Source organism: Apus apus, chromosome 9, assembly GCF_020740795.1.
Source record: "Apus apus isolate bApuApu2 chromosome 9, bApuApu2.pri.cur, whole genome shotgun sequence".
Classification (NCBI taxonomy): Eukaryota; Metazoa; Chordata; class Aves; order Apodiformes; family Apodidae; genus Apus; species Apus apus.
This window is the reverse complement of record NC_067290.1, coordinates 14,383,501-14,406,554: the sequence shown is the minus strand read 5'-3', so window position 1 is coordinate 14,406,554 and position 23,054 is coordinate 14,383,501.

Genomic DNA, 23,054 nt, shown 5'->3' with positions numbered 1-23,054 from the left:
ACACACAACAAGAGGTTGGTGAAACAGCACAAAATTATCTAATTGTATTAGGAAGAACAAGTTATCTAATTCATGTGTTGTGCTGCCAGAAATCCAAATCACAGCTCACAACACTAGAATTTTGGATATCTTAAGACAAAACAAAATAGCAGATAAACTTTTCCTATCTTTATTCAGGACCAAAAGCCACTGGATTTCTTTTGTGGCCACCACAAATTCAGTGCAAATGAATGAGAATTCAAAGTCTGATGGTACTTGATTCTTAAAACCTTCCATACCCTAAACACCAGGGCGAGAACATTTGGAGATAAACCAGTCTCCCAGTCAGCCTAAGACCTAGATGAAGCAAAATCAACACCATGACTACAGCAAAGTGAAGAGGAGCTTGCCATGGGCCAGTTTTATATCTGTTTTGTATCTTACAACACAGTCAAGAAATCACAGATAGTGTTTGAGTTCTTCAGTCCTTCCTTACCCTTAGCAGTGCTCAGTAGTGAAAAAATATTAAGAATATACAGTTCTACTTCTTACTGAAATAGCTGATGGTCCTTTCACAAGGCAACTCTTGCCCTAAACTTAATTTCTTTTTGCACCTAAACAGTGCTAAGAAAACCACTAATTAATTATTGAGCCCCTGCAAGCAGCCAACTTCCTATTGTTCACCTTCTTTCTACAAGACAATGAATAGGACACTGTGAGAGCTCTGCCTCTACGAGTGGCCAGCCATGGATAGAGCATGATAAAACACTTGAAATGGCTCTGGTCCTTCTTCCCACATGATGCCCAGAGCAACTGTTCTCTTAACTGTTCCTGAGCATCCAGAGGGATGTTTTTTGCCTAAGCCACAATGGTGAAAGGCAGCCCTTTCCATCTCTGATCAGATGGAAAGGTGGTATCCTTCATTGCTCTCAGCCACATCTGTATCCTCTCTGCTGACTATGATCAGGGAGACACCTCAGATGAGGCTCACTCAGCATGTGATGCAGCAAGGGATTTACAGATGGATTACCACCTGTATGGCTGCTTTTAGATACTTCACAGCAGAGATTTTCTGGAAAGGGCAGGCATTGAAATGGGACTGACAGAGTTCCTGAGCTCACACACACCAGGCTCTGAATTCACCGGAAAATCAGAAAGACCACAGAATACTGTACTTTTACAGTGATTTACTAAAACAGACTCCAAGAAAAGCTGTAACACTGGGACATGCTCCCAAGGGAAATTTATTTATGTTGGTCAGTTTTTCTTATGAACTCTGAAGCAAACCTATTTTGAAGGCTTTCCTGTGTCCCATTACTCTTGGTCCAGCAACAGAAATTCTCTGGACCAACTATACAGACATCTTTCTCTCTCAGTTCACCAAAAGGTTCTTTGGTAGCCACTAATCCCGACTTTGCAAACCTTGGTTTTATGTAAATAACACACTTTTTAGTAGCTCATTTAACATATACCACAGAGCACAAGTGGTATCTTAAGAACAGAAGTGCAACCTCCAAGAGGACAGGCAGACCCTGGGCAATGGGAGGTGAGCTGCATGCAGATGCACAGAAGGATCACTGCTCTCCAGGGAGCCAGCATGAAAAGCAGCGGCCAAAGGAAACCCTCCTAACTAACTGCCAAGGGGTGAAAAGGAATGACACCATGACAGACAGGGTGACAAACAAGGAATGACATGTGTGCAGTGATAAGTGTGCAGTGACAAGTGTGGAGTGTCTCACAACAGAGACCGATCTTTCGGTAATGCTCAGAAAAACCCTAGTCCCCATAAGGAGGAGGAAGGACAAACAACCTTCTCCAAAGCTGTCACCTCCACCATGTCCAATATTCTTCCCAAATATCCATCAATCGCAAAGCCACATACCAAGGAAGCTGGCTAGTAATTCTGGGGTAATGGTGTACAGACTGACATCATGGGGTTGTACCCTGCTCCTCCAGAAAGATACAAAGAATAGTCCACTTACCAGCAGAAAGGACCCTGAACCTTCCTGAGGGATTTCTGTTGAATCTGTCCTTGAAAGTCCCGTGGAAGCGATTTATGCCTTTCACATATATGCAATTGGAGATTCCTCACTCTCTGTCTCTCCTTTTCACTTGTAGGATGGCCACCAAGGTTGTAGTTCATTGCCAAGACTGAGTTCATGCCACCTCTTGCAGCCAATGTATGCCTGAGGAGACAGAATAAGTAGTTATTAAACCTACTCTAGCTTTGCTGTCATATTGTTAACTAGGCACTGGAAGTCAAATAAATATATAAGATGAGCAGTTAAAATGTCTACTGAAAAAACAGATTCAGGCAAAATGGCTTAGTCTGCAGCATTAATGAGTAACAGATTGTTCCATCAATAGTATATGAGGAGCAGCATGCAAGAAGGCAAAACTCCCACAGGTTCTCAGGGGCTCATGCCCTCATGAAAGGTCAGTTCAGAAGAACACTGAAAAACATGATTAAGGTTAAGCATGTGTTTAAATTCCATTGATTTCAGTAAGACTGAGGTAAAAGCTTAAATGATTTTTTGAATCAAGGTGCTTTACTGAACTGAAGAATATTCGATGCATAAAGCTCAAAAGTCAGAAGCAAGAAGAGCTGGGAGGACAAGGCTGGCCAGCTCTGCAGTGATGAACATACACAGCCATCCTGCTATCCCAGCTACGAGGAATAGGGAGCCATAGCTCTGTTTCTTCTGCAGTCTAAGAATCTTCCCTAGGATGCATCTCCTAAATTAGCTTTTCTCTAAGCCACACACTACCTTTTCTTCTAATGTAATCCTCAGAATAAGGAGAGAAATGAAAAGAAGCCCTCAGACTTTCCCCAGGGGCAAACATACATCCAGACTTGCTGCCTGCTTGGACACAGCTCACAGCAACATCACTGCACAGCCATCTTGTGCTCCCTGCTGCACAGCACATGCACAGTTGCAGATGATCAAGAGCAGTTCCAGGATCCAAACAGGACCAGGAACACACTTCATGTGCACAATGAAAAACTAGCTTCTTTCTCAAAGAGCTTGCTGATTTAATGAATGCTGAAAGAGAAGAGATTAATAAAACAGAGAAAGCTCAAGGCCTTTAAGGACAGAAAGGGAATCTGAGAAAGAGAGATAGTAAAAACCAGACTGATAGTATTTCTTCTGTTGAATACACGCACCTAAAACCCAGCAGAAACAATACAAGGATATGAATTTGTGTGTGCAGCCCAGCCCACCAGTGTAATAGGCAATAACCAGCCAGAAAAAAGTTTAGAATAATTAATTTATTTGAGGTAAGTGAGCAAACAGCGCTGGGTAGGCTGGGAGTCACCGCTCCACCAAGATGCGCAATCGGGTCCTCGCAGGGTCCTTTCTTATAGAGTTCTTTTTCCCGCTGTTGCAAAGCTCCGCCCCTTCTTGGAAAATTCCATCCTCTGCGTTGTGGTTGCCACTCTTCAGGACATGCGCAGTCACTCAAAATGTTATATAACTTATGGTTCGATACATCTGATTATATAACAGGGTATAGCTTCCAACATTAACCCTCACATAACCATTACACAACATTCAACACTTTACAAACATGAACATAACTCCTAACACTTAACAAACATAACTTCCAGCATTTAACATAACTTCCAACATATAGCAAACATAACCTCCAGCATTTAACAAACATTGCAGTTTAACATTCAACCATATACATTCGCATTTGATCAGCAAATTAACTTCATGATTCACCTATAACACCAGGAGGGGCCCATACCCATATTAATTGAGTATGTCTGCAATGCCATTAGGTAGATGCTGCAGAGAAAATAATGAAATTGCTTCACAAAAGCAATGAAGATGACTGGCCAGCTCTTGCTCTAGCTAATTCAGATTGGCTCTGTGCTTCTTATGTATTATCATTCAGTTTTAATTTATTGCTTTATTTCTTATGTCTGATCAGGTGAAGCAGACATAATACTGCCTTCCATGCACACACTATAATCTCCTTCTATTCCCTTAACAACAATTTGTGTCGTTCTGCTAGCAGCAAGGGTCAGCGTGGACAGTGGTTTGGAAAGCAGCAAAAATCAGTGTGACTGGTGGTGGTGAACGGCCTGCTCTTTCCCTGAGTGCTTTGCTGCCTAAAGCTTAAGAAGTCACATGGGGTGTTAAAGAGAAGAGAAAAATGTCTATTAATTGGCAAAGCCTTCAGAGCCTAGGGCTTTTGTCCAGCTGTTACACTGAGGTGAAGTGAATCCTCTGGGGGTTTTGTAGAGGGATGGAGCTCACAATTTTCCTTCTGTGACAAACAAGTTAGGGAAATGTGCACAAATATGGGGAAAGGGAAGGACATCTCTGCCATGCTCAGTGAAAAAATCCTTAGTTATGCTTCCCTGGTAAGACCAATTGTCTTGATGTTTAATCTTTTCATACTCTTTAATCAACTCAGTGGTGTTAAATCCAAACTAGCTCAATTCATAGGCAGGATTTCTGCAAAGACATGCTGTAAGTGGGTCTGCTACTATTCATACCATAGTCCCTCTTTAAATCCCTTTGGGAAAAGAAGACTGCAGTCTAGAAGGAGAAGACAAGGATTTCCTCTATAATTGCAACTAGAAATCATTGCAATGACCTTGGATGAGCCAATGACTTTCTGGTGCCTGTTAGATAGGGAAGAGGGAGCTTTACTTGTCTGCACAGGAGACCATAAGGGTTGGAGCTAGGTATTCTGATCAAGGCCTTAGACATTCTGGAGTGAAAGGTTTTAGAATAAAACAAAGCCACAGTCCTCCCTCATCCAGACCTCTGTGTGACCCACCCACCCCATGAAGAGGTGTAATGACATGGGCCATTGGAGTAGAAACTACTGGACTGAAAGGAGGACTGACAGTATGCCCCTACCCTTAATTACAGAGGTGTGTGCCTCTTGGCTTGCATTTCTCCACCTGAACATAGTGTGCTCGGTATAAGTACTAGTTAGAAGCTTTCACACATGCCAGAAAGCTGCCTTGGTTTGATGCCATGGAATAGACACATTCATTCCCTGAGTGCTGGGGCCTGACCAAGGATGGCAGCAAACATTTATGAGCACAGGTGTTACTGGCAGGTGTTTTGTTTCTGAGGAAGCTGCCTTCTGGCTGAGTTGCTGCCAGCCCATCTATCCACTTCCCCCATTGCCACACAACCTCTCCTCCCCAGGGACTTTCAGGCAGGCCTATTTGCAAACAGCAAGCACAGGCAATGAACACATCAGGTAATTAAATGGCAGATCAATTTGACTTAGCTTCTCTTGGGAAAGCAGCCCTTGGGAGACAGAAGAATGAGGCAGCAGGAGACAAAGACAGAGCAAAAAATTGAGAGGTACAGGAGAGGAGATGAGCAAGGAGAACAAAGATGGAAACACACCAGGCAGAAAGGGATGCACACAATGTGGTGTGAAGCCACCACTGCAGGGGAGGAAGCATTCTGGGGGAAAAGGGAATGACTAGTTTTGGCAGCATGAGAAAGACAATGTTGCAGAGAAGAGAGAGGAAAGAGAAAGCACGTCCAAGGAAATGTAAGAGCAAGATGAAAAAAAACGAGACTGGAAAGAGTGTAATAATGCCTGTATCAGCTGTGGAGAATAGCCCCAACTGGCTACCTGGATCTCAAGCACAATGGGATTCCTATAAATATTTCCATACCAGCAAAAATGTAAGCTTTATAAATTTGGAGCCAACAGCAAAAAACATCCCCTTCATTTTATTTAAACTAAGATGGAGAATCACTAGATATTGATAGAGGACTTCCCTCCCTGAAATAAGTCACGAACCTGGGAGCTTTCTGCTACCAATATGAAAAGCAGACAGGGGAACTGACAAGCAAGACGAAAGGAAATTAAGCAGGCTGGTATCAACTCCAACCAACTGAGTGGAACGTTAGAGAAAAAAACAACATGAACTCCTAATTAGTTTTCAGCTTCTATCTTTAATGATCTGAGATACTGGTAGTACTAACCCACTTAGTAATGCTAGTCTCAGACTTTCAAGAGTCATGAGTAAGGTACCAAAAATCTGAGTCTTTTCTTTTAAAAAGTCACATGATTCTTATTTTCCCCTTATTTTAAAACGTCGGGATTTACATTTTTAATTTTTTATCTGCAACAGAGATACTAGAAATGTAATTACATATTTAAAATAAAGATGAACTCCACAATTTTAACCTGACTTTGGGAGAGGGAGAACACCATAATTAGGGTACCCAGAAAAAGTCTGAGAGTCAGCAACACAAAGGGACCTTCTACTGTATGATCTATGAATCCTGTCAGATTCCCCTTCAACAGAAGTGGCTTCTTGCAGTATGTCTCTCTCTGCATTACTCCCTCAGTTCTGAGCAGTGCAGTCCCTGCTTCCAAATCTACTTCTGCCTGCTCTGCAGGACTCTGCCTCATCCTAGGGGTGGACTTCACCCATTGCTTTTATGGCACAGCAGGAGCCAGCCACAGTAGGGACATGTAAACGTCAGGGCTTGAAGCTGCTGTGTTGAAGGACAAATGAAAAGATCTCATAGTGACTCTGTGTCTTCCCATGACATGTTTTCCCAGTTGTTCAGCTAAGGCTCTGTACTGTCATGCAATGCTCTCACAAATTCCTTTCTTAAATGGCTTCCATCCAAGCATATCAAGGCTTTTTACATACACCCATCATATTTACAAGAGTCCTGTGAAGAAGCAAAAGACAAAACCATACCAAACCATACAATAAGTCAGTGGCAGAAATGCTAATAAATCCAGACTCCTTGCTGCCTTTTTCTTCTTTCTTTTTAGGTAGACTACATTGCCTTTCTTTTACTCCCTTCAGCTGTCCTGTGACAGATTTGGAAAAATAAATCTGCAAAGAGTTAGTGTTCCAGTTTCTGCTTAGGTGGAGGAGTCAAGAACATTAAATTCAATGCTGGGCATGACCAGGAACAGGTAACATGTTGGGAAAATCTAGGCCTAACTGCTTCACACATCAGAGGTTTTTTTTCCTACCATCTTTGATTTCTCTCTTGCCAGAAAAGGAATGAGCCTGCCTAGTCTGAGTATGTCTAGCACCAGTTTGTCCTATAAGGTGAAATCTGACCATACTGTTAATATAGTGTTCTTTTTCTCTTTCCTAAGCCTTGTTCCCTCTCCCTCTTACAGTCCACCTTCACACCTTGCACTGTCCCTTCAGTGGTGACAAATTGTTTTAGTCCAATTAATTCCTGACAGATGTAGTTCCTCAGGCCATGAGGTCCACACTCTGCACTCTGAAGCAGGATACCAGTGGCTGGCACTGTCAGGGCCCACAGGTAGCTGGCAGAGAGGGACTGAGGAAGAGATTACCAGCCAGCAGCCACTTCACCCTCTCTAACCTTAAGTCAGTGATCTCTATTTCCAAAGCACTGGATGGAATTATATAGCATGCACTACAGCCAGGAGGGAGCTAAAAACACAACTAGGAGAGTGGAAAGGGAAGAAAGAACAATTTTAACTAAGTTAACAAGAACCAAGAGGGTGGTAAAACATGGAACAGCTGGACAGCTGGCTTGCTTTCTGTCCTGCAAGCACACACACAGGCAGACATGGACATGTACATACCCCTCTCCTGTCTGCTAAATCTGGGCATCTGGACTTCTGTCAGCTCATATGGCTAACTCTACATCCCTCCTCAATATAGGTTCTTTGTCTGTCAGATCCTACAAACAAATTGAGTCCTTATGGGGATGACATAGACTTTAATACCTATCTGAAATGTGCTTCTTCCCAAGGTTTGACTTCGTAAACAGCTCAACCTTTCAGCTTCTGCTTGTCTGTCCTTCTAAATTTTCCAAGGGACTTCTGTTCTAGATGGGAAAGGGCACACTGGCAGAAGCAGCTGCAAAATCAGTTCCCTCTTTCTCCACAAACTGAAACCATGCATGGATTAGATGCTGCATGCTCCAGAGACCAGACTGTATAGTGATTTTGTTGCCACATGGCTGTGTCACAGCCCTGTCCCCCAGCACAGTCCTGAAGAGAGTGGCACCATGGCTTTGGCAGCTGTGGCTGCAGAGCAAAGCTTCTCCTAGGGCTGGAGTAGAGGCTGCACAAGCACCCAGAGGAGCCTCAGCATGCTCATACTCCCCTCTCTTCTGCCCTGCTGCGGCACTGGCAGGATTTGTATTCCTAGTGCACAGCAGAGGACAAGCTGTAGCACAGCACTGGAGAATCAAGCAGCAAGTTCCTGCAGCAAGACAGAAATATAAGAGCTGGCCATAACTAGAAAGGGGAGCTTAAGTCCTCCTAACTCTCAGTGAATCCTCACTTCCACTGCTCTTTGTCACGAGACGACAGGGCTACCTGGTGCCTGATGAGAAGGATAGCTACCAGAGGAATCCTAGCTATGCTTTAGTGGCCTTGTTCAAAGCCACCAGATTTTCTGAGTTCTCTTTTTTTCATATCATACATTTTTCTATGTCTACACTGTCATCAAGGGTGGCTGCAGCACCTGGAAACATACCAGAAGGGGTTTTAAAATACTTTGCTGCTCTTTTTCATGCAATGTATGATCCAGCTGCCTGTATTCCTTCTGACTTACTGAATTGCTGCTCCCAGAAATCTGCCATGTTGAATAAAAGAAGCAGATAAATATGATAAATATTATGAGGAATGTATCTCCATGTAACAAAAACTGGTTAAGCTTTATAGACTTCAGTTGTATTAGCTTACTTCTATCAGGCCTTTCCTACAAATTAAAGGTTGGCCAAGACTGTACAACTCACATCAAGTTCTACAGCTTTTTCAAAATGCAGTTCACTGAGATTCCAGATCTCTAAGCTAGAGGAATATGTTAAGAACTTCACATCCACCTTGGTGTTGACTGCAAGAAAGCCCATTGTCTCTATTCTGGAAATTCAAAATCAAGAATCCCAGCATCAAGACATTAAAACAAAAATCAGTAATTAGTTGGCTTTGAATCTGTATATGTTTGTGCTTTCAAGACTTTCTCCACAAGTAGACAGGTTAGAAACTGACATTTAAAAAAATGAAAGCAGAGACTCGCATAATTGCATGACCCAAGAGCTTAGGCTTTAACATCAGATTTTACAAGGGTTACAATAAAAATGTGATGGCTGGTAGCATAGGGGATTCACATTCCATTCTTTGTGGAACAAAAAGAAGAATGCACACATTCCAAACACCTTCTGTCACTTGTGTTATTCTTGATCTTTTTGAATTTATTGAGCCTGTCAACTGCAATGGAGGCCAGTTCAACATGTGGTCCCCCAGTGGTGACATTCACAAAATAGGTTTGCGGTGTGTGACACCACCCCTATAATAATTGCTGTGGTTTATGAACTGTTCCTGGGGCAGCTGAAAAGGAGCACTAAAAATTGATATAAAGGACACTGACCACACTGCCTGGCTTTATGTCCTGACTTTTTATTCCTCCACCCCACCTTTTTTCTTCAGTATTTGTTTCTTTCTAAAATCTTCACCTTCCAAAAGCTCTTGTATATTTTCACTCTACTTTCAGCCTCTTTTCTCTACAGTGATTCTGATTTATTTTTGTTTCTTTATCCCCTCTTCTGACTCCTTCCCTGTAGCTGTCTTTTAGCATTTTGTAATGTATAATTTTTCTTCTATGTCAGCTTGGCACCAACTGAGATGCGATCAAATCTTTTATCCTGAGGGATGCAATGTCTCTGTAGAAAGACTTTGTGCCCTGCCAAAGCAAGAAGATTCTCTCTGCACTATAATTTCCAGATGTGCCAGGCTCTTGAGCCCAATTTAGTTTCTTTGTTATCACCTTTCATATGGTTGTTGCCCTTGGTCACGATACCTACATGTCGCTGCACTAGTTACTGTGACTTAACCCAGGTGCTGTACGTGGACCATCATGCTGAATTAGGTTTCCTCTGGTCTCTTGGCCAGATAGATCATTTACAAGTCTGTCACTATCTCATGGACAAAGCTGAGGAGCACACAGGACACAGGAACAGTCCAAATTGCCATGTACTCTTTCCCACCTGCAAAACGGTTTCCCAGCCCTTTTTCAGTTTCCAAACAAAACAATTATTTTATATTATTTTTTTCTTGCTGAAAATTCCTGATTTTCCAATGGAAATTTCCCTCCATTCCCACCTTTCTGACCAATTCTGGAGTAGCAAGCCCTTGCAGAAGTCTGCCTGTGGCCTGGTACGTTTTCTTGCTGAATCTTGACCAGTGAGAGCTTGCAGAGGAGACCTGGACAAAAATGACAATGCCATGCTCTGTAACAAGGCAACTGGCAACTATACAGACATGCAGCTTCCTGAAGGCTAGTGCAGTGGGGGCCTGTGCTAGTGAAGTGGCTCTCTAGGGAACCAAGATTGTGGTGATTTGGAGTCACAAATTCCAAATTAACTACATTTGGCCTCCCTGAGCCTTCCTGATGTGTAAGTGGATCCAGTGCTCTCTTCTCTTGCCAGTCACTCCCTGCTGTGTGGTACTAGCAATACTACAGGATTCCTACAATGTGTAGAGCATTCTTACCTCCTAGTTGCAGCAAATGGAGCCTCAGCCATGGGCATATCTCAGGGCCAGGCCTTGCCTGCCACATTCTGTGCCACCTGCAGCTCTGCTCCAGCAGGGGAGGGTGCTCTGGAACAGGCTTTATAGCTGATGCATTCATTGTATTTGCATAGGCCATTGTCATTCTCTGTGCAGCTCCTTGCAGCTGGCATCCTGAACTGGAGAAATATCTTCTTTAAGGAGAAGCATGAACGACGCAGCTAAAGATAAAAATAACAACAATTTTACTAGATGAAACTTCATGTTAAGCACTTAAAAAGCAATAAAAAGTCAATTTTCTTTCTTTCAATTATTTTGCATATTCTGTTTTTGGGAAGAAAAAAAAAAAAAGGTGGGGGAGGGGAAGGAGGAAAGTTTCCTAGTTAAAAAGACATCTGTTTTTCTCATCAGCACCCAATGTCTTCATCGCTTCCCACCTCTCACTCCCCATTGCCCCATAACTACTCAGATCCCACTCCCCACAAACATGAAGATAGGCCCTAGGCAGAGCTGGTGCTTCCTGGCATGTACAAAGGCAGGGAGAAGAGCACTGCAAACTCATGAGCAGTCATTGCCTCCTTGAGCACACAAGCACCTTTTCAGAGAAAGCAAAAAGATACAGGCAGAAATTACTGCTCTTGCACAATGTATGCCAAGTTCATAAGAGCAGCATTTAACACTTAATCAAAATGGTTTGACAATGTAAAAATTAGGTTTTCAAATGTCATTAGTGCCTTATAATAGGTTCAATTTATATCATTCCCATCCCTGTTTTTTCACCTCTGCTAATTGTTTTTATTAATTTCTTTCATTTTTTACACTGTTGTCTTGTTGGTTTTAATTTTTAATTATCATAGCACTTTTTCTTTTACCTTGCTAATTGGTCTAGGCTTGAAAAGACTGTTTCTGTCATTGTTTTTCTCCTAGGGCAGCTACAAGGGATTTTTTAGGCAGGTTGTTTTCCAATGGTAGGCAAGCTCTCTACTGGGCTAACTTACGAACAAAAGATCTTGCTTGTAGGTCAGTGTGAGCACCTTCTTCTGTATTGTGATTCACAGAAAAGTTCTCTTTTATTGACCTGTAAATTTCCCTCTGCACTGGCATGCAGGCATCCTTTGGTATTGGCATGGAAATCAGACCTCTGTTCTACAGTTGATATGCAAACTCTCTTCTATTTGGAAGAAGATGAAAGCTCTCTTCTCCTCTGGCTTGCAAGGTCTTTTCTGTATGAGCTCTCCTTTCTGTTACCCACCAAACACAAACACACACCATTTTTTTTCCCCTTTCCATGTACAAGGATGTTCCAAGCTTTAGTTATCACAAGGCTGCAAGATGCCATTTGCACAGAGAGGTATAGTGGCATCTTGTTGGGTTTTCTCTGTCAGTATAAATGGAACTGGTTGAAATAATTCCATTAACATTTTTTGGGGCAGAAAACCATTTTGGGAAGGGACATTTTTAAGCACAATGCTGACACTTGCTTAGTTGTACTTGGCAAAGGAATACACTTTGGGTTTCAGAGGGAAAACCTGAAAAATTAAAACAAAAAATGTAGGCAAATATACAAATTGTGGGCAAACAATGATTCTACAAAACAGATGAAGAAACACTTACAGGAACTCCCCTCTAGAGTTACTTCTTGCTCCTGGAGGAAAGCAAACCTTGTAAACACAGAAACTTTGTTCTCTCCCATTGCTAGCAAGAGTGGGCTGTGGTTTTGCACAAGCTGCATTACCTTGCACTGCAGGGACACTTAGATGTTTTTTCTTACTGTCATTCCCACTCAGTACAGTCCTACTGGCTGCAAGGTCCTGCCTTCACCTTCCTGCTGTCATTGGTGCCCACTGAGGAAGCCATTCCAGTGTGCTAATCATGCAGGAAACTGTTTACTTAGGAAGAGACCATCTTAGTAAATAAGACAGTCCTGGTTTGCTTCACGGAATTAGTACAGGCAGAATCCCTCCTTCGTGTCCACCACAAGGGAGTCACTATAATCAGAAGTTATAAATGCTAATGTCCAAAAGGATCTTTGCATCAGCATCTCTTGTCCAGCAACCAAAAGCCTCACAGCCAAGCTGTCAGGGATGAGCTACACAATAGTTTTATTTTTTTCCTGCCAGGGAGGCTTGTACACCTGCATCCCACTTAGAGGTCTACAGTGTCTCCACTACTTCTTCTCCACCCATTGCATCTTCTGTATTTCACCCCTCAGCTTGTGGATACAAATGCAAATGTTTCTTCCTTCCTACTTAGCCTCAAGATCCCCTGTGAATAACCTGAAGCAGGTCTCAAATTAAACCTTCAGTGGCAGAGCTCATCAGCAGAGTCCTACCTGACAAGCTGCCAATGTGCTTCCTAGCCCTGGGAGACCTCTCACTCTGTTTAATGTGCTGCTGGCTCCAGGCAGCTTTCTGCTCTATGATGGACAGGCATGGCTTCATCAAAGGTTCTCCAGAGCCTTAAATCAGGAACGATACAACCTGCATATGAGATGCCGAGAACCTACACTGATGCCTGCTAAGAGGAAGGCCTTTTACTCACCCCTGTCTATACTTAGCAGCATTCCCAGGCAGGGTTTCTAAAATTACCAGCTGCAGTAATGTGATTCATATCCCCATCACCACCAGCAATGGATAAGAAGAGTGTAAATGACATGTGGGAGAAAATCATGAGCAGTACAGCCCAAATCAGGACTGTAAGGGTATATTCTTTGGTGCCTGTACTGATGTCTATGCCAAGCATTCACAGGAAAGCAGTTATCTGATCTCAGAGTCTGTTCTTCTCACAGCAGGGGGGAAGTCCCAAGCTGTAAGATACTCACCTGCAGAGAAAAGGCTTGAGACTATTTACAAGTCATGTTTTTGAGGGAGTTTGACTACAATCAGTGATGACAAAAGATGAGCACAAATTGTTTTTGCAAGGACACTGTGCTGCTTGGGATATGAATACTGCCACTAGAGCAGACTCTCTGCTATCTAAGAAGGGTCTCAATCTGCAGGAAATTAGTAGCAGGCAGGCAAAGCATCTGCATCTACTGTTGGAACCCACTCCTGAGACAGAAAGGATGACTGCTGTGATGGTTGTCAGAGGCTGCCCTGAACCAGTCTGGAAAGAGGCATTACTGTGGAATCAGTCCAAAAGCTAGAGGTGTTACAGGTAAATACCATAAACATCTAAATCTTTTAGGAGTTTCAGTCTGCATATTTGAGCCATTATGGAATATTAGCTAAAATGCTCATTTGAAAAATTATCCTGTGGACCACTACAATGTAGCAGAGGAGCTGTTTTGCTCAGATAAATAATAATTGAAAATTGAAGTAGAAACCTGCAGCCATATCTGGCTGTGTCATTGATCCTGTCAAATCTCATCACCTAATTAGTAACAGGCCTTGCTGGTCTGTGGAAGAGAGACCTGCAGAAGAGGCAGGAGCCCCAGAAAACAGTATTTGTTATTCTGAGGAAGAGCTCTTCTCTCAGACTTGGTGCTGAATCAATCTCTCAACAGAATTAACAGAAGCTGTGCTTCTAGCAATGCTTAAATTTAAAATGCTGACAGCCTTAATTACTGTTGCCACTAAAGACCCTTGTGCCACAATGGGGTATTTATCCTGTTTGCCCTGATCAAATTAATATTTGAGAATTATTTCCCACCATTATGAAATGTCCCTCCCTCATCTCATCTCTACAACAATTTCAAAGGGACACCCATGCTGTTCCTTTTTTCATTATTCCACAGATATTTCCCAGGGCTTTCAAATAGCCAGGGAGTAATGGTTATTGCCACATGTATTGGCAAAATTCACTTGGACCCTTTAGGATGAAAGCACAAATGTTTATTATAAGAAATGATGTCACTGTTATCGTCTATCATTGTGACAAGTTGTTAAAGACCAATAATGAAGCCAGATAGAAGAAAGAGATCTCAAAGATACCTAAAACTCTTGCACGTAATGCAGACTCTTTTGCCAGTTGGATTGCTCTTTAGTAGTTTGTTTGGATGAGCAGAATAAATCTATATTCATCCACTGTTGCAATGGCCACAGGCAACACAGAGAAGGAAGGAAAGCCTCACTGTGCACTTTAAAAAGATCTTGAAAAAAGTTCAGACCAAGATTTGTATCCACACAAGTGCTGCATAAACCATGCACACAGAAACTCATAATTCCAATGGGTGGCAGCAGAGCCAGACAACATTTTACATTTCTCCAACATTTTGACAAAAAGACAACAGTCTCCATTTGATTTAACACAGGTGAAGAATATGTGTCTGATGGAAAAGGGGCTAAGTTCTTCATTTGAGGGATTGAATACAGCAGCCCACTAATCCATGCTCTCAGTCTCTGTCAGTAACATTTACAACATATGCATAGTTTCCTTCATGATATTTCCTCTTTTCAGGTAATTTTCACTGTCTTCACAGAAATTCCACATATTTCTCTTAGGGATTTTACTCATTGCCACCCAACCTCCCCAGCTCCAAACTGGGAGTCAACCAGAGAAGGCAATGATAGCCACATCAGGGTTAACAACTCATTCCCAGAAATGGGCATAGGGGGCATATTTAAAATCAAAGTGAAAAACAGTTATGAGGCAATTTTATTTTCTATTAACCCAATCAATTGAAGGTTCCCATAAGCCATTAGCATGGAGTTCAGATGCAGAAGATGTTGTAAGGGGTTAGAGAAATGTTTCTGTTTTCATCAGTACTGACAGCTTAGGGAAAGAGAAGAAAGAAGAGGATAAGGGTGAGAGAGAGAGAAAGGAAATTCAGGATTGGGACACAAGGAGAAAAGAAATTACCTATCAACATGTAAATTGTATAAAATTCCTGTGCAGATGTGACAAGATACACTAAGGCAGTGCATCAAGTCATGCATTAGAGACAGGGAATTATGTTGGCCCATATCCCAGGTCTCATCCTGCTCAGTGGTGAGTTTGGGGGTGACCTTGCTATATTAAATCCAGATTTACAGTGCAAACAATGGTGATGACAGAATGACTGTGTCCCTGCTTGTGACCCACAAAACAGTTGAGAGGCCTCTAGCAAACATCAGTCTACACAGCAGAGTGATCTATACTGAAAATGATCTTCCCTGGTAGAAAGCCTCTAGGAAAAGTGGCAGAGCTGATGCAGGAAAAAGACCTCTCCCAGGGAGTCTTGACAGCCTTTCTCCTTACCATCTGTAGGTCTAACCAATATTGTCAAACACTTTGTATGTCCTAAGGTTCACACAAAATTGCAGCAGCAGTCAATAAAAAATAACTCATTTATAAAAGAAGGTTCAGTTGCATCATCCATCTTAAGTAAAAATTCAGTATTTCCCAATACAAGTTGTTTAATGAATGGAGAAATAATTCCTTCCCTACTTCCTAGCACCCTTATTTCTTCAAATTGATCCTGCATAATTGGAAAGTGGTCAGAGAAATGTTAACAGAAATGTTGGAAACTGCTGTTTACACACACTGGAAAGCATCCTCACAGGAGGAAAGTGTGATCAGCCCCTGTTCTTCCACAGGGTGTGGGATGCCCTGATTGCAATCTGAATCTTCCTTTCAGACTAAACTGGAAACTTGGATCATATTTCATGTTATCACCAAAGGGGAGACTTGGCACAGTTTCCACTTTGGAATGAGGCTAGAGGTGTCTAAGGGCTCCAAAGCTGGGAGAGGAGCTTGGAAGAAAGCATGGAGTGATGTTGGTGGTGAAAAGGATGTGACTACCTCTTGGAGAGACCTCTCCCTCCTCATCTTGCAGAGTTTTTCATGACACTAGTGTAGCTCTCCCTAAGGAGACAAGACCTCTCCTTGGTCTTCTGGGTGCATTTCACTTTCCAGGAAACCTCCCTTGTCCCTCCTGAATCCTTTAGCCTCACACTAATGTAGTCTCTCTCAGCTGTTTACTAACAACATGCAGGCAGCCTTGCCTGTTGCTTGCTTCAGGACATTAATAAAATGCTTGCCCACCCATGCAGCCAACCACAAAGGGGGCTGCTAATGGCATCTTGCTTTTGAAGTGAAATCCCAAAGCTTTTGTTTGGTTCATGTTCCTCCCTGATAAAACTCTGCTGTCCCTGTCTCAATGTGGGGCACTCTTATCTAGTCTCACTTGGGGGCAGCAGAAGCTCTGAGGCTGAGCTGGGGAGTGCTCCACCTCCCCTCTGGTGAGGAAGACAAGCCAGCAACCACAGCACATAGGAATCAGATGTTTCAAAGTGAGCATGTGACCATCATTGTTCTCCAGGCAAAAAAGGCATGTGTATAATGCATCAGAAAGGCAGGGAAACAGCCAACCTACAGATACAGGGAACCGTTTGAATACCCCTAGGATCAGCCTGCAAGATGAATTTGGGGGCAGAGATCCACAGAGAAACCCTGGCATTGCAATGCAGCTTTGGGACATAGCATAGTAAAAGCTAAGCTACTGTGTTCATTTGTGAGATAATGTGTTTACTCAGACAGACAGAAACTGTTTACAAGACAAGCACAACTCAATCATATCCAAACATTTTCACCTCAGTTTCTGATGTGGTAGCTGGTTCTGCAACTAAGAAGCATTTGTGTTTCTCAGGATTGCATCTAAACCTGTAACATACTTGGCTGTACAGAAGGGCAGCTTCTTTGTGAGGTTGGGACAGTCTGCTACGAAGGACAGGCACACTGTGCTGTCTCTGACCTGAAGAATTTTATTTTGTACTTTCTTTTCTTGTTTCCTTCTCTAAAGATTGTGAAATCCTTCTGGCACTTCTTTGGCAAGTGGAGAAACAGAATAAAAGCATCAAGGCGGATAGTCAAGACCCACTTTTTTCTAAGTGCTTTGCAATACAAGATGTTGTTTGGTATCATGTCCCACTAGGAATCCTCTGGAAGAGAACCAAAGTTGGGTAAGAAAAACCTGATGATTGCATTTTTTTGGTCCTCCATCATAGTCTCATTTGACTTCACAGATGAAGCCAAGTAGATGGGAATCTTTAAAGGATCCTGATCCAGTATAGCAAGAATTTGAACATCCACACTGCAAAGAACATCAGTTCTCCATCATAAACACAAATGATGCCATTGCTAGATGAACCATGAAAAGCACATTCTGGCAGTAAGGTGAATATCTGAGACATGTCCAACAGCCAGTGAAAAATTATTACTCCTTTAAAAAAAATGTTGATTAATAAAGTCCATATATTTATGGAGTCGATGATACTTTACAAACAGGGGTTATGGGAGCAGGGCTGAATAATTTCCATTCCCAAGAAGTCCATGCTGTACTACAAGGAACTGAGAATCGGTGTGGACTGTGAACTCCAAGCGACTGCCTGCATCCATTCCCACCTCCTCACAGGGGTACCACAAGGCACCACTCCTGCACCTCAGAAAGCCTCCTGGAGCACAGGGAATGTGGTCTCTAAATGGATGGGAATGGGTTTTCCTTTCCTACTGTGCTACCATGGTTCTGATCTTCCCCTGCTCAGGCTGGGTGACATGTTTCCATTGAGTTCACCGATTCAGCAAGATCAAGCCCTTGGTCTTAAATAACTAAAGACCGCAAACTGAATATTGTAACCATGGCAACAGGCAGCTCAACTTTAAACTCCCTGATACATAAAAAGGCAATTTTCTTTATTTTTTTCTCTCTGCATTTTTGTATTTCCAGAACTTACAATGGCAATAATGGCCTCAGGCCCTAACCTCCACCAGCCAGCCATTAACTGCATGGAAATGCCTTCTCTATCAGCCTCTATTGTCAACAGTCAGCACCATTCCACAGAAACCATAGGGTCCCACCACACTAACACGACTGGATGTCTCAGCTGTGCCACAGCCCTTTGCAATCCTGCTACAGACTTATTTCCTGATCATGACAAGTGAACCAAGACCCCATTTAGAGAGGCTGCATGACTCTGCAGAGCTTGTAACTTTCTCTCGGAAAATGGGGAACAAAATGTCTCATCAGACTGATTGCCATTGTGTCCTACACACGTATACTCATGGGTAAATGCACATCTCTGCCTTCTCCCTTTGCCTTCCAGGCTCATCCCAGTTGAGTCTCTCCCCATCCATCTTTCTCTGAATGGAGCAGGAATACTTTCATTCCTCAGTTTTATCTGGTTGCCTCTTTGTGCATCAGAAGCATTGTCAATGCTATTTAGAAAACACTGGAAATAGTGGAAATAGTTCTTCACTAACTTCTGCTAAAGCACAGCCAACAAAGGAGCTTTTGCATGTTAGGAAATTCTTTTATTATTCCTTCTCAAATTATTTCCAAAACTTTCCTTCAAGAGCTAAGGATTGGCTGGATTAATGATACAAATGAACTGTTTAGCATGTGTAAGACACTGCTTGCCTATTCATAACAGAAACAGAAGATCTCAATCCTACATCTAATACTATCCTTGATTCTGTATGTACAAGTGGCTTAGCCCCTTTGTGCCTCAGCTTGTCCACCTGTAAACAAGGAAAATGGTATTTCCATCTCTTCTAATTACGATGAGATTAATTGCGTAAGTAATGTGTGTGTAGCATGTAGAGACAGCAGGACGAATGGCAATGGATGCAAGCATTATTATATATCATTCTCAGCAGATAGTGATTTCTACAGTAGGTTAAGTTCTGGCCTAGAAAGTACTTGACTGTGTCCCTTTAAGGTCACAAGCTATTATGATGTTGAAGACTGAAATCCTTTGTATATGATGATGAAAAAATGAATTGAGTATCACTGCCTGGCCATGTGGGTATGGAAACAATACTGAATATCATGAGCCTGAACTATCAACATCCATCAGCTTTCCCCTTGCTCATTTCTCAGCTGTTGCAATATGAAACCCACCCTCCCCCAAGATTTCAAACGACCAGGGCGAAACAGCAAACACATTCGGTGACTAAATTTGCCAGAGAAGGTCTCAGTCACGAATGACTAAAAACAAAATTATAGAGCAATCTCGGCTGACTGAGAGCAAATGAAATGTGATTCATTTTCATCCACCCGGCAGGGACTGCAGGAAAAAAGAAGACTGGATTAACCCCTTCCCTGCTAGCAATGCCCCTACTCCCCAGGCTGACATGCATGTGGTTTGCACTACTCAGACATTAGGTCTTCTGCTTCTTTTGCAGGCAACTCACAGCTTTAATGACTCAGGTGAACCAGACCAGTAGGTGGTCTGTGCTAAAAACATTTAGCATGGTATAGTTCACTACCATATACAGTGTGCTGGAACAATAACTAGAGCCTCCACTGTCCTCTAGCAAGCAAGACAGAGGAGAAAACATGGAGAAGGTAGTCTGAGAGTTTGACTAGGAGCTAATAGACTGGCGGATGACCTGGGCAGAAGCCAGCATTGCAGGCTGCCTTTCCCATCCACACTGCACTCAGAAGCTTGGGGATCACCACTGGATCGCACTGGGAAAATGAGACTGCCAGTGGTTTTTGAGTCCTCTTTATTGTGTGGGAGTCTGGGGCAAATCTCCTTATGAATTTCTACCCATTATTGGAAGGGGGCAGGTGAAACACTACTGGAGTTAAATTCCTGCATTCTGGCTGACCACTTGCTGGAAAAAATAGATTAAAAGCATGCCTGTTACCCCTAGCCCAGTACAGCTGTGTAAGGAAAGAAATCAAAGAAAGAAAGATTACATTTTAACAGCAAACATCACACATGATCTTTTCTTCATCATTTTCTCTGACACTTTTCCTAAAAGTAGAGTAGATAAAGACTGACCATACATATAGCAAAAATCCCCCACAAAACCAAGGACCTGCCCCAAGGCAGCACAGTTTCTGAGGTCAGAGACTAAAATAGGGTACAACAATTTGTGCAAGAGTCACTCCTTGGGTGTCTGACACCCTCCATGTATGTCAGCACTGCTGTAAATCTCTGGTGTAACCACAGCAGCAGAGTCATGATACAGCAAGTCAAGCTAATGGATAATGCATGTGATAGTCAGAGCAAAGTGGTAGCACAGGTGAAGTGGTGGAGCAGGAGCAATTTACTCAGAGCTGCACAAATACCAGATAGACACCAGACCTTCCATGCCATGTTTTGAGAATGCTAGATTGGAAACTCCCTAAACAACTCCTAGATTAAATCAAGAGGTTAAGCCAGTGGCAGGATGACAAAGACCAAAGCAGCAACTTCATGAATCAACAGCTTGTAGAAGGTAAAGGAATGGCTTTATGCAAGCTGTGGTACAACTTACATGCTTGATTTGGTTTCCTTTGACAACTGGAGAAAGTTCTCACAAACCTTAAACTGTTTAAAGATCACTCAGGTTTATTGCTTCTGCAATAAATTTATAGTTGGTCAGTTTAGTCATATGACTGTGTTTTTGAAACAACATCAGCAGAATGCTTAATTTTTTACTATTAGTGAGCAGCAAGAGGAAAAACTATGAAAATGCCAGAATTGAAGTATTTGCATTTTCTGGGGTGATACAAAGAGCAGAAATCTCTGTTAATATTGGCAGGTTATGGTCTGCCTGGGCCAAACACAGCATCACAGCAGGGCTATGAGGCTCAGTGGGATGATCATAGCTGCACTGCTTCTGCTCCCTCAGATGGCTTACGCTGAGCTCGCTCAAGTTCTGTGGCTTGGCACGGTGAAGCTGCACAAAGAAATATCCAAAGGTTTCCAGAATGCGTTCCCAGCTTGAAATTGGTTCTCTGCTCACCTGTCTTTTAAACAGAAGCTTGTTGTGTTGATTAGAAAAAGATTTGCGTTCCTTTATGGTGAGCAAAACACCAACATGCCTGAAACTGAACCATAATAATTGGCCAAATCCCTACAGCAATAAAATGCCACTTGAACACCACAATGGTTATCTTGATCTCTTGCTACCCAAACAAATCCACTAGCTTCAATGGTGCAGCACTTGTACAATGGAGGGTTGGGGGGAAAGGATTTGGCCTAACTAGAGTCTTTCAAGAGAATGGACTGAGTAAAAGGGCTGTGAATTTTGCTGATTACTAGTTATTTTAGGAACCATATGCACAGGCATTTTCTGACTCATATTGCTATCAATGAGGACAGCTGTGTTACAGTCAAATGAGTCCCAAAGTCTAGTTCTGACTCTGATTCACAGTGTGACCTTCCACAAACCAGCCACCTCTGAGATCAAGACATTCTGTGTGAAACAGGTTTGACAGTATTGCCTCTCCTTATCCAGTGCTTATAGATCCTCAGAGAAGATTGCTATGCTACTGCAAAACTGGGAGTCCAAACTGCCCACCTACAATTTGAAGGGGCAGGATGAGGCAAGGCTGGACCGGGCTGGATTTTAAGGTGGTAGGTCAAACATGATATCTTTTAAGTAGTATGAAACACAGGAACAAAAGAAGATGAACAAACACTCCCCAGTGTGTGGCTTAAAATGGAAAGCCACAGAACCAGCATCACCTTCCCAGCTCTGCTCTTGACATTTTAAGACACATGCCCTCCTTCGGAGATACCAGTGTGATTAGCTCCACATCATTATATATCCTATAACTCTAGTGACAACACTGTGCTTGAACATTCTGCATGGGAGCTCCCATGAGCACAGTTCTGCCACCAGTCCCTTCAGGGGCCTCCTACACTGTGAGGAATTAATATTTTCCAATGTTAATAATTATTTATCATCTGCAACTCACAGGCTGAATAAACATTTTGGGATGTGTTGGAAGATGGAGAGCAGCTCCTTTTGATGTCCAAGAACAACTGTGCAGCCAGGTAAACTGTTCTCACAGAATTCATCCCGGGTTTCTTACAGACCGTGTTGAACTTGGCAATAACTGACATCTAAACCAAACTTGTGCTCAAAAAACATTTGCAGAACAAATGGAAACTTGAAATCCAAACACAAGAAAGCAAATCCAAGACACAAAAGACAATCTCTCTTCAGATTAATTTTGCAGTCCCTGGGGATCCTAGTCATTTAATTACCACAGAAAAGTGCAGTGAAAGTGTGAGTAAAGGCACACAGTTCCACTTGAAGGAACAGGCATGTGCTCCTGTGACTGAGGACAGACCAGAAAGTTAAGGGGAACTTTCAGGACAAGCTGCAATCCCTTTCTCTTTGTGCTTTTTCCAGTGTCAGGGCAGGAACAGAGCCCTGCACTGCTCCCAAGGAGACAAAACTGACTGCGATTCCACTGTTAGCATCACTTGATGCAGCACATAAATGCCATGCTGCACTACCCCCTGCCTTCTGTCTATAAACCAGCCGTGCCTGGCAGTCAATGCACTTGTCATTCAGCCTGTCCCCTGCTCCCGCTGCCTCAGCTCACCGCAGACTGGGCAGCAGGCATAGTCCCATCAGGATTTTGAAAGGACTGATCACACATGAGCACAGAGTAGGGAATACCCACAGTATTTGGGGGTGCAGTGGGACTGTGCCCATGTTACAAGTTCCACACTTGGAGCTCAAGTGTTAACAGGAAGGGATGGTGCAGAGGCATGGCATGGCAGTGAGGAGAGAACTCGGCCACTACAGGTCACAGAGGAAGAGCTTTCTGGTCTGCACTGGTAACAGCCTCCTCTCACTCCACAATGCACAGAAATATGTATTTAATTAAGAGTCCTGTGTCATGTGCAACT